General features: G+C 29.3%; 1 long non-coding RNA gene across 3 annotated transcripts; it reads left to right on the top strand.

Moving 5' to 3' along the window:
- The first annotated feature begins 2,823 nt into the window (after positions 1-2,823).
- Positions 2,824-12,675, top strand: LOC139491961 (uncharacterized). 3 transcript variants are annotated; one of them, XR_011656679.1, is made up of 3 exons: positions 2,824-2,961; positions 4,840-4,960; positions 6,781-12,675. It is a non-coding gene; the product is annotated as an uncharacterized lncRNA (long non-coding RNA). The 3 variants fall into 3 exon arrangements; XR_011656677.1 differs by having other exon boundaries at positions 4,840-4,955; positions 6,595-12,675; XR_011656678.1 differs by having other exon boundaries at positions 4,840-4,955.
- The last annotated feature ends 422 nt before the right edge of the window (positions 12,676-13,097 follow it).

Raw genomic sequence — 13,097 nt, forward strand, 5'->3', positions numbered from 1 at the left:
CATTTGTGATCACACACATACATTTAGACATGTTTATGACATCATAGTGAATTTTTAAGGTTTCAATAATGTTACCATAATTTTGATAGACGTCAATATGTTAACCATTTTAGCTTTTTCAATGGGCTACATTGTAAATAATGATTCTTATCACAGGTCTACCTTCATTACGACCAATATTTTTATATAAGTTTTAGCATATTATTTTCTCATGTTACACGACATGATATTTTAAGATAAGAAGTTGTTTACAGTTAGTTTTTACTGTGTTCAATGTTAATATTATTTTTTTAATTTAATTTTATTTTTTTAATACGTGTATTTAAAACTTTTTTATGTGAACACACTATCATGAAGAACGAAAGCTATAGAAACAAAAATGAATAGGATCAAAATAACAAACGAAAAATCTGTAAAATATTGAAAATCTACATTCACGTTCATCTAGTTTTAAAAGTAAGTGTATTAGCATCATAATGAAATATTCTATCGCAGTGTATATAATAAGCTAATCCTGAAAAAAACCCTTTTCATTGTATCCGCTATGAATTTCAGATGTAGAATGATAAATAAACAGACGTAAAATTCATGATTTTTTAATAAAATACGAATAATATATAATATGTACTGTTTTCATAAATTCATTATGAAGGAAAGAGATGCCAATTGGTTTTCATTGCACTTACTGCCATGCAGATGTAAAATTGACTATAAATCTCCCAATTGATAGGATATTCGCAGGCTTGTATTTCCTATTATGATTTCCTTGATAGAGGGTGGCTGTTCACAAGGAAGCTATTAAACCCAAGAGTTCCAAATTGTGAAGTTGAAATCATTCCTTCTTAAACTTTATGGACGCCATCACGAGTTGGTTGACTGTTATGGAAAACTCGTTTCACAGATGATATCGGATATGTTCCTTATGTCGTAACTACAATTCGATTCCCGTTTCACCACGAATGTGACTTACCGAATTATACTATTTTTCGGATTTGTAATACCATGAGCAACCTGCTGGGTGACACATGTGGAGCTTGATCTGCTTACCATTCCGGGTCACATGAGATCACCACTAGTTTTTTGTGGGGTTCGTGTTGCGTAGTCTTGTGTTTTCTTTGTTGTGTTTTTTGTATTATTAATTTTCTCTTTGTCTTTTTTATTATCTTTAAGACATGGTGTGGTCGGTTTATATCCGATCTATGAGTTTATCTTTTCCTCTTCTATTTTCGCCTCTCTTTTGATACACAAATAGATAAACATTAAGAATAGTTCACAAACGGACCGTGCAAGAGATTTAAAAAACATCAGTTAAGTTACATTTGCAGAAAAAAATGAATCTTTTAACACAATTAACTTACAACAGGTTTTGTTACTTAGTTAATATTGAATGCAATTTCACTATAGCTGTTTTCGTTATGCGATTTATATTAACTGTCGAATAATGATTTTATTTTTGACTTTCATTTTCACTGTAGGGCGATTTATTTCTATTGATATGCGATGCATTTTAACAGAATGAAATTCAATCATTTTCATGCTATACAATCTGAATTAAGGCGACTCTCTGAAAAAATGTATAAAGTCAGAACACTGACTATCTATACATACTTTGTGAATCCTATAAGGTTCATATTTTTCACCAAAGACTTATTTACTTCCTGTTCAGTTAAGTATTCAATGATTATAAAACAAAGTTTTTTCCCAACAGCATTTTTTACTTTTTATTTTACATGAACACCCTGTGAATATTTCAAATAGACAGGTCTGTGAATTACTTTTAGACATCGCCAAACAGACATTCTTACACTAAATGTGACAGTGTATTTTGTGATTTATTGTACATTTAAAATACATATTGCGAATGAGAAACCCATTGTTTTATTTCATTTTGCAGACATTTAGTTGAAAAATGGAACTTAAAATTTGAGCACTGTACGATGTATTCTCTTTGAAGTTTGTTTGCTTTCTTTAGTACCGTTTTGTCAAGATAGTACTTAAGCTTTTCAATGAAAATTCGTCATAAAGTTACTTTATATCCTATATTTGAATACGCAAGATATGAAGTTTATCGCTATTTTACGACATTTTCCTTTGATCTTGCTGACTGATAATTTTCTTTCTCAATGGAGTCGAATGATATGTAAATTATCGCTAGAAACTAATGACGCACATGCCCGTTGTCATGAAATTAACAACGTCGTCATAGGTAAAATAGCGATAAACAGATTATCATTGGTCATCTCCACTCGAGACATTGAATTCATATAAAGACTATTTTCAGTTGTCGCATGTCGAAGTATCATTTAAAACAACAATGAAAATTCATCGCACCTCCAAAAATTCCCCGTCTGAAATTATCTTGATTATTGCCCTTACAGTGATAATGCATCGCATCTATAATTAAAATAAATCGCATTTAGTAATCAATATGATGGATTCTGCTGCTATCATTACGCTTTTTTGGACTTCAATCCTGTTACTACACAGTTACATTGAAATGAAATTTTCTTAAAAAATATTTTCAAATCATTTTTTTGTATTTTTAAAATGTAAACATACGCAGTTTTTCCCCAACATCCTTTATTCTACAATAGACATACTCGCATACGACAGTGAAAATGAACAAACTGGATTTGTATTTTATATACACTGCTATTGTGTCTTGTTTCATTTTTCTATTTCTACTTCTATAAGTAAAAAGGATAATAAAAATGAAGCAACTTTCAACAATTTAAAATCAACCACATGTTTATTTAAATTTAGATAAAATAATCAGTTTGTACACTTTTCAAAAAATCTCTCATGTATATCATTGTTACCATATTGGTTTAATTTTATAAACGAAGCCGTGCTGAATGTAAATACATGTTGTTTTGTTTTTTGTTTCACACGTCAAACTTTTGCACAAAAGAAGCTACACAATAATTTTAATTTGACTACAAAGGAAATGAAAAGAAGCAGGTAAACTTATATATATATATATTTTACATCTGTAGAAATTTTCATTATATGTTTTACCTTTAAATTTTTCCATTTTTCTATTGATATTTTGCGATGATAACATGAAAGTTAAACACAAATCTTGATAGGCTAAATTCAATTATATAAGTTTTTCTTCAGTACTTTCATGTGATAATATCTATAACATCTGTCAATAACGTCCATAAAAGTTAACTAAGATAACTGACCATATTGTACGAAGGAAGACTTTGGAATTGAATCTGAAATCTTCCGGAGCACCTGATTTCACTCCCGGTTTTTAGTGGAGCTCGTGCTGTTTCCTATTTAAGTGCCAGTCTGCCTAAGAATCAGGCAATGGTGAAAACATTACCAAAAAAAACCACCCTATTTGACATTAATTTCAGTTCATAATATGTAGTTATGCACAAAAATAACATTCATTTCCATTTTCTGTTCTGGTAATAGAAGATAAAATTTGGTTGAAATGCACTAGAAATTAACAAATAAGGGGGGATAACTCTGTAATTTGCTATCATTCTAACCAATTTTCTAACCAAGTTATTTGATATTACCAGACAAACACAAATGAAAGACTAATACTTTTTAACTCAGGATGATGGTTAGTATTAAATAGCATGATTAGCTCGGTGGGTTTTTTCTAATCATGTTTTAATTTTTACCTAAATTGCCTGATTCTTACAAAGACTGGCAACTGCTGATGTAAATGTCTTTTGATTTTATGAGTCTTTGTTTACTCCTTGGTTTAGATTGTTATTGTCATTTACCTTGTATACAAATTTTTATCTATTAAAAAGGAACAGGATAGACATTTCAAAGATAAAATGTATTCACTTTAAACAAAGTTGCGAATCGGAAATATAATTCACGAAGTACCAACGAGATGTTATAATAAAGCTAAGAAAAAAAAAATGAAAAGAATTCAGACAACAAATTAGCGATAGATATTTTAATGCTTTTAACTAGTTCCTTAACTATTATTGTCAAAGAACCTCATAAACTTTTGTAATAAAATATATGCAAATAGTGGCATTTACAATTTTTTGAATGTAAAACATTCTTTGAATGTTTAAGATCAACTGCGTGCCTTTGATTCTGTTGACATTTTTGACTTTTCAACTCGTTACATTACACTTACACACAATATCATCAATCTAAAGTTTCCCTATTTAAATAGATGGTCGTTTGGTAAATCTGAATGCAATTTATTTGCTGCAATTTATTGAAAGCCTTCTTTCCTTTTTTTGGTTTAATCATATAAATCAATAGAAACTATAACAGTATCATCTAACACTCTGCCTTAAATGAAAAGATTTCCGACTGTTTGTGTCGCAACACTAAGAAAATATGGTATGATAGCAAAAATGACAAACCTGGCTACAAGATGGAGGTTAAGCTGGCTATAAAACCAGTTTTTATCCACGTTATTTTGAAAAATACATGTCCAAATTCAGTGATACTGCAATTGTTTTACTTGTTCCGTGGATTGATTGTGTAAATGTTTTAATTTGTTTTATTAACTTCCTCATTGTGAATTTATCTTGGAGTTCAGAAATATTGTTATTTTTCCCCGACAACATTGTCCTCTTTTATTAACATATGTCAAACTTATCTTTTACATATATTGAACATTGTTAAGAAAAATAGAAATACATACATGAATAAATCAGTCATCTGACCGTTTAATTTAAGTACATGATACTTTTAGGATCATCTGTTTAATTTTTGTTGTAATATGTCATATTCTACTAGCAACAAATTGCAAAAATACCAAAAATGTGACCAAACAGGATGACTTCTCTTTTCAAATTATACATTATTCTTTCTATTAGCTTTTCTTTTTGATTGTATATTTTGCAGTTGTTTTGATATGTGCGTAATCCAGATTATGAACGAAACACATACCACTTGGGCAAAAGGATTAATCCTCAACTAGTTGTTTAGTGCGTGATTGCAGTGAGGATTTGGATTTTAAAGTCAAGTATTATTTACTTCCTTAAATCATTATAGATAATATATTATTGAACACGTTTATTAAACTTTATATCAAAGATAGTAATGCATTTTGGAAATATGATGTCACTCAGAAATAAGTTATTGATACAAAAAAAAGTTTAATCATAAAAATACTGAACTCCGAGGAAAATTATAGTATATTATGATGTTCTATCCCTAGTACTGCGTTTGTTTTTTGAAAAATGAAAACAACGTTAGTTAATTTTATGCATCCGAAGCGGTGTTTTCTGGATTAACCTTAGTCAGGAACTTTCAAAGCAGAATATTTAAAAGCCTAGAATTATAAGAACCGAAACAGTTGAAGCGCTTTATGACAAAGAAAATCCTGAAAAAAATTGACGAAACCATCTAAGGTCAACTGGAGTTGAAACCTTAGTCCCATCATAATTCCAAAATTTATTAACAGACAATTTAAGAAAGGTTTGTTATAAATCATGTCAGTACCGAATGTATTGACTACTGAGCTGATATTACCCTGGGGCTGATAGGCTACCAGCAGAGGTATCGACCAAGTGTTGTAAAAAATGAAAACAACACGTTAAATAATTTCATGCGTCCGAAGCGATTCTCTGAATTTACCATCATCAGAAACGCTCAAACCCGAATATATGAAAGCGTAGAAAGCATAGAATGTAAAACAACCAAAACAGTTGAAGAATTTATGGTAAAAATTACTTTAAAACAACCGTTTTTTTTATTCAATTCACTTACCTTTAGTTTGAAGGCTTTTACACTTAAACGTTTCTTTTGTTTTTTTCTGTATAACTTGTTCGGTATTGCACTAGATCAATGCCTTCTGTACTATTTGACGACGCTGCATGAAGTAAACTTAAAACTAAAAGAAATAAGTCAAGCCTTTAATTCTATCATATACATAAAATATTTACAAAGTCATTGAAACGCTTTCATAGATGCTTTCAAAAACAAAACAGGACCAGTTCACAATAACTTTTATGATCATAATTTAGTTATCTTATTCACCAAGGTCTTCTTAGCCGTACTGGTATGGCTAATCATAATATTTGTTTTCAACTTTTTTATTATCTGTATTGTTGAAAAATCTTTCGAAGACTATTCACTATTGTAATTCCTAAGGCTTCCAATATTGAACTTATGAATGAAACAATTACAGATAAGAAAATTACTTATCCAATCACGAAACGGATCATAGTTAAACTTAACCGTGGATAGCCGGGTTGTCGTTGAATTTTTGTTCTTTGACTTTTGATACTTTATGTGTAATTGATAAATGCATCCTTGATAACTACAAATTCCACCAAAAAAATGAAAGTTGAACAAATTTATGACAACAATTTTGGAAAAAACGACAGAATTAAAACTTTAAACAGATTTCGATGTATTTGACTACTGATACATCGGACATCAATAAGATTATTAGATTTCATATCAAAACAGAAGCTGAAGTTGCAGCAGCAGCTGATACCACGACATTATTAAGACATGTAATTATTGTTTTTAACATTACAAATCCACTCGTAAGCAATGATTGAACTTCTAATAGTTATTTTGACAAAAATTATTGAGGTCACATGAATTTCTTTTCATTTTATTGAACCGATGAATACATTTTTTTTTCAGGTATTTTTTTCTTCGTATAACATTTTTTTGAATCCATATCAAAATGAAATCAAAGTTGTGTTTCTGTACTATGAAGACCGAGCAAAACAACATTCAGATGCAGGCAATTAGTATATATATTACAGGGAGGAATAATTTTCATAGTCATGATGCTAAACAATTATACTTCAGAGATGTCTTTTTCAGTCCTGGCAACAATTGTTTTGACAAACAAGAGCTGTAAATTACCACCAAGGACCAGGCCAACCTGTAGTGACAACGACACGACAATAACGAGAGAGTCTTACGAAAGCAACTTCTACTGCTCCGCATGTTGACGTAACGGTTTCCATCATTCTGAATTTCTACAAAATCCACTGCAGAAAAACATTTTAATCAATAGATTATCATTTATAAACAATAGGCTAGACTGAAGCAAATTAAGTCTGAATAATACCTTATTAAGTAAAAGGTAAAATAAAAAAAATCCGTACTCCGAGTAAAATTTCAAACGTAAAGCCCCTGAGCAATTGCTCGATATTTCAGTAAGTTTGCGAACTTATTCGCTGCAGTAAAGTTGGTATTGTTCAGACAGTTCTCTTGCGGGTACTCAGAACGAATTACTGAACAGTCTAAATTTCATAATGTGTTCAAACTAATGAATATTATTTTCTAAAGATTGCAAGTTTCGACATGTCCATTGACCAGGAAATGATTTCATATTACAATTGCAAACTTATCTTATATTTCATCAACCTATCGTTTGAATGTTTGATTAGACAAATTTTGTTCAGTGTCAAATCAGTACAGAATGGTTTTTTTTAATGATTTCTCTCTTTGTAAATAAATATTTTCATAGATTTCACTGCTTAATAAGTAATTCAATTGTTATGGTCATTTTAAAAAGAAAACATTCCGTACGAATAATGTATACACATAGAACACGTATTAGCGATATACATTGTTTTGTATTTATCCAACAACTGACACGTTAACTGCAACTTAATACAATGCTATTTTAAAAAGATAATCTTATAATTCAATAGAGAACACTTTGTATACTGAAAACCTTTCTTAAGTAAAACAGCGGCACCAAAACATTCGCGATTAGATTTTTATAGGTTTTATAACGAATGAGAATGGGATATTGCTTGGTATTAACTCGAATTATTTAATTTCAATATTCTAATAAACGATCCTTCGGCGAGTTTATTATTACTATTCAAATTAAATAACGATTTGTCTTAATTTTGATCGACATTAGATGAAGATTAGCAATCTTCCATGTGTAGTCTGTAAAAGCAGTATGTTTCAACTTTGAATAATTTTCAGTTTAGTGCTTGTTCCTATAGTTCGGTCAGGTAGATTTAAAACTGATCTTATCCTAAATTTGCATGTGTCTTGTCGATACAATTTCGACTTAAGATTGTTTATCTGATTTTAACAATTTGCCGTTGTCAATTACCTTGTATAGCAATATGTCTATGTGAACAGAAAACGAATTATGAATAAGCAGTGATAATACTGGTCATAAAAAAGGTTGAAAATGTAACTATACATAGATCCACTTGAAAAGACTCATGTGTGACCGATATCAAATACCATATTGTAATTTTACCAAGTAACCAGAATAACATCCGAAGAAATATATACGTATACAATGGATTTGTTATAAAAAATGGAGGGTATTTAGATTCATTTATTACTTCAATCATACTAATTCCTGTTCATTAACATGCTAGGTGGAACAAAGCTTATTTTTGAAACAAACACAAAGTTAGTTGCAGTATTTTGTTGTAGTTTATTAGCCTTAAATAACTTAAGTATTAAAAGCATTTATATTTAAATACCGAAACAGGTACATACAACCACGTAATATAATTCTGATCAATTTATATAAGAAACAAAAATTAATTGTTGAACGTAGAAATTTTGATTAAATTAGATTTCAAACAGTACATTACCAGTAGGTATTGTTTTTAATGAGAAGGGATAATACGAAAGTACAAAAACATAACTATAACCAAAAGTATATTGATGGATATTTTCTACAAAGTAAGCGTACATATCCTTAAGAAAATGAGATATTGACTATACACATTTAATATTTACTGTGGTATTTGATATCGGCCACATGGTATATTCATTCCGCCAGGAAAACTGTCTGGGCGAATGAAAACTCTTTTTATAAGGACAGAAATGATACCTTTTCTCAATTATCACTCACACCGTCGCCAAGAAAGCTTAACAGAATGTCAAAATAAAACGAAATCATCATCACCCTAATATCAATCTGTTATTATTTACTTTACATATCATACCATAAACCATTAAATCATTAATTGAGAGTATAAAATTAACGATATCAATATTATTATTGTTATTCATAGTAGACATTTATCATATAATTAGTAGTTAACACTGTAGTATTGAGTATTTGATAAATATGCTGCTGTTTAATCCGGATCGCCGATCTTTATTGCAAACCCTTTAGCACACCCCTTTATTACATGTCTACCCTTTATCACATCCCATTATCGCATGCCACACATTATCACACCCTTTCTTGAAAATATGAAAATATGAAAATAGCACAAACCTTTGAGAAATATTTTCCTCCAATGGGTCCAAAATGGAACAGTCATTACGGCATTTTTTTTAATGACGTCATTGTTTGGCATGAGACTTCAAAGATATTGAGTTTTCATATTTTCTGGCACATGAAATGAAATCAGAAAAAAATACGGACACAACAGGGTTAAACTTGTTAAATTATGATGATTCAAAAGTGCACAGTCTCAAAGTAGTCTTGTTTATTACAGTATACAGTATACAGTATACTTGTTTTTAAATTGTTGGTTTATTGCTACTATTTCTTTATTCTTAGGTTTTATTCAGAATATGTTTTAAATAATACAACATTACTAAATTAGGAAAAAAAAGAACAACATGAAAAGAAATCACAAATAAAAAAAAAAGTAAAACAAATCAATAAACAAATATTTCTATGGACTAATATTATAACATTAGTGATATCTTATACAAACAAACTGATAGTAGTTTTATATTACTTACATTTTTTGAAAAAAAATGATATATAATAGGGTTCAAGACTTAATAATTATTAATTCTTTTTCAGAATATCCAATAATATATATATATTTGTAATACTATGTTTCATCATTGTATAAACGATATATAAGAAGTAATGATGTTAACAATCCTTCTGAATACAAAACAATTTCGGAGAAAAACTAACACACTATTTAACTAAATTAAATTTATTCTAGAGAAACTTCGATGAATTTTATAACGAGATTTTAAGGAAAATAAAAAAAAAAATGAACAAAAAATACATAAAGAATGTTTAAATTGCTTATATACTCTTTTTTAATTATTTAATTACTTAACGCAACTGAATAAATGTGTAAGATTATGTTTGACATTTTGTAATAAAATTAACAATCTTAAACCACAGTTTATTAGATTTTATCTGATATCGATAGAAAAGAGTTTTATTTTTCGATACATGATAGTGAAGTAAAAATCAATGAAACGCTTTATGATTGTCTTTTTCTTAACTTTGCATAATTACATATTCATAGATTTCTATATAAAAAAATCACTAATCCCCTTGCAAAATGTAAAAGTGAACAACTTATTTCTAAGACTAGTTAAAGACTTTAAATACAAAAAGTACGCATTTAGATCTTGAATTATTCCAGCACAACATAAATCAACTGCATGCTGAATAATTATCTAAACTTCATATTAAACATATTAAAAGCAATCTTAAGCACCATAGAAACTGCTTTTCAATACTGTTACGCATTGCTCGAATATAAGACTCGGTATCTTGACCTTATTTATTAATGTAAAATGAAAATAGTGAATATAACATTTTGTTTGCATTGTATGAAATATAAATTAAGAAAATCTTATTTGATGTTTTCAATACAGATATTCTGCATCAAAGCTATCGGCAAATTGTCTAAAGATATTGTTGTTTTTACTAGTTAAAAGTGCTATAAAACAATTAGAATTTAGAAAGAGATATTTTCATCACAAAAAAATGTTTTACTGTTGTTAAGCAGTTTCCGGTTTCAAGCAAAGTTCTGATTGCTGGAATCGTGTTTATTTATTAAATAAGATTGATATGACCATATCATAGATATGCTGCATTGCATACCAAAATTAATAATACTAAACTATTTTTGTTTCAATCCCGTTTCAATTATAAGGCATAGAATTGTTAAAAATGATGTAAAAAAATCCATTAAATGCAGTTTTTAAAATTTCTTCTAATTTGATTAAATTGTATTTCATTTCTCTAATTTTCATTTTCAACGTTCGTCTTGCTCTTGTTTTTTCTCTATGAACGTAAATCCGTTGTTTGATTGTAGGAGTTGTATCCTTCCATTAGTCTGTTTGTGAAAAAAAATGTGATTGTGTACTCAGAGAAAACTCACCTATCGCTATAGATTAACAGCCCCTAAATCAGGAGAACATTGCATACTCTATTTTGAATAAGTAATGTTTTGCATATAAAAATAACTAAATTAATTAAATTAGAAATGTGCTATATGTGAACACGTGCTATAAGAAAAACAAATGTTGACTTCTATTCTATCCTCATGTATTTCCCTTGCAGTATTTCGTTTGCATCTATAGAAAGCATTACATGCTATCTTATAGAGTGCACGTGTAGCAAAAAATACAGACGTTTCCACCTTACCAACACTTTCCGCTGATCTAAATGGCTCAAACAGGGCTGTGTTTCATTTCATTTCAAAATGATATGATTGAATGCATGTCTGAAATTAACTCAGAAGATGACTTGTCTAGTACAAATAGATAAGTTAATACAGCCATCAAAATATTCTGCTTATAAAGTATTGCTTTTTTCACATTCTGCTTTGAGAACCTCGGAACGTTGTTTTTTTAAGTTACCTATTCCTAGCTAAATAAAGGACAACAGTAGTATACCACTATTCGAAATTCATAAATCGATTGAGAAAAAAACCCAAATCCGGGTAACAAACTAAAACTGAGGGAAACCCATCAAATATAAGAGGAGAACTTAGACACAACAGAAACACAACATTTAAATGTAACACACACATAAACTAACTATAATATAACAATGACCATTTTCCTGACTTGGTACAGGACATTTTAAGAAAAAATGGTGGGTAGAACCTGGTTTTGTGGCTAGAAAAACCTCGCATTTTTATGGCAATGTTAAATATAATACTAAAATTACACCATTACATGAATCAGTACAAATAAATGCAAGAACATACAGGACAAAGAATTACGCAACTAAACAATACAATATAGTAAATTTCGACAATGAAACATCAGAAACATTGAAGTGAACAAAAAAACAAACGACATTGTACCATACACAAAAAACAAACTATACGATTACAATTGCCATTTTCCTGACTGCATTCAGATTCTTCGTAAGGATTGTAGTTAACATACTTTATAACACAAAACTCAACTTTCTTATCATATCTCTTGATGTTTATATGTCCCTATGATATCAAAATACGATCAATGTTAAATTAAAGAACATTTCCATAAACAGATTCTTAGAGGTTATCATTAATGATGTATATCTTATTTTTACTAGTATTTACATACATTTTATCTTTATTATAAACGCTCTGATATTGTACTTTTTTTTCTTTGTGTCTTCAAGAGTCAGATTTAGAATTGTTAATGTCTGGATAATGCCAGCTTACAGGTAACGTATATTGTTTTGTGATGCCAGACGTTTATCCGCGACTCAAGGAAAGAATCTTTACATACTGATTTCAGTCAAAATAATTAAGTATTTTTTATACAAAATATGTCATATTTAAAGGAGATATTTGCCAAAAATAACGGTTGAGAGTTAGGGAGTTGTATGCTTCTAAATTTTCAGAGAGTTATTTTAAGACATGATAGTTCCATCTGCCGGCACATGGAATTCCTTAATGACAAAGACGAAGACGAAGACAGATACAAGAAAATTTCAAATTATATTAAATTTGTAAAAAATATTATTTCTCTCATCTAGTCCAATAATAAACAGCTATATTTCCTAATGTGAAATAATTAGTAAAATGTAACATGATGATGAGAATTTTGGAGACTTTCGAATGTGCGTGTTTAAGCATTCCTGATGACATTAAACCCAGATAAACTCATTGTACGCAATGAAGTAAGAAGTGTGAATAATACATTTTTTTACATATAATTACATTAGATGTATATTTCATTATGATACTTTATTCTGATTGGCTAACTGCACATCACGTGTTATTCCGTAAGCAATTGCATTGCTCAATAAAACTTTTCATTCATGATGACACGTGGTCCCACAATAAAGTGCACAGGTGAATTAAATAAAACAATAATAAAATTCGTGTTTTCATGATCATTGCTAAAAAAATGTAATTATAAGTATTGAATGCTTCTTTTTGTAACTTCATAGGGTTGTAAAAGCGTTGACCGTGCGCACAAATTTATTATGA

This window comes from Mytilus edulis, chromosome 1, assembly GCF_963676685.1.
Source record: "Mytilus edulis chromosome 1, xbMytEdul2.2, whole genome shotgun sequence".
Taxonomy (NCBI): Eukaryota; Metazoa; Mollusca; class Bivalvia; order Mytilida; family Mytilidae; genus Mytilus; species Mytilus edulis.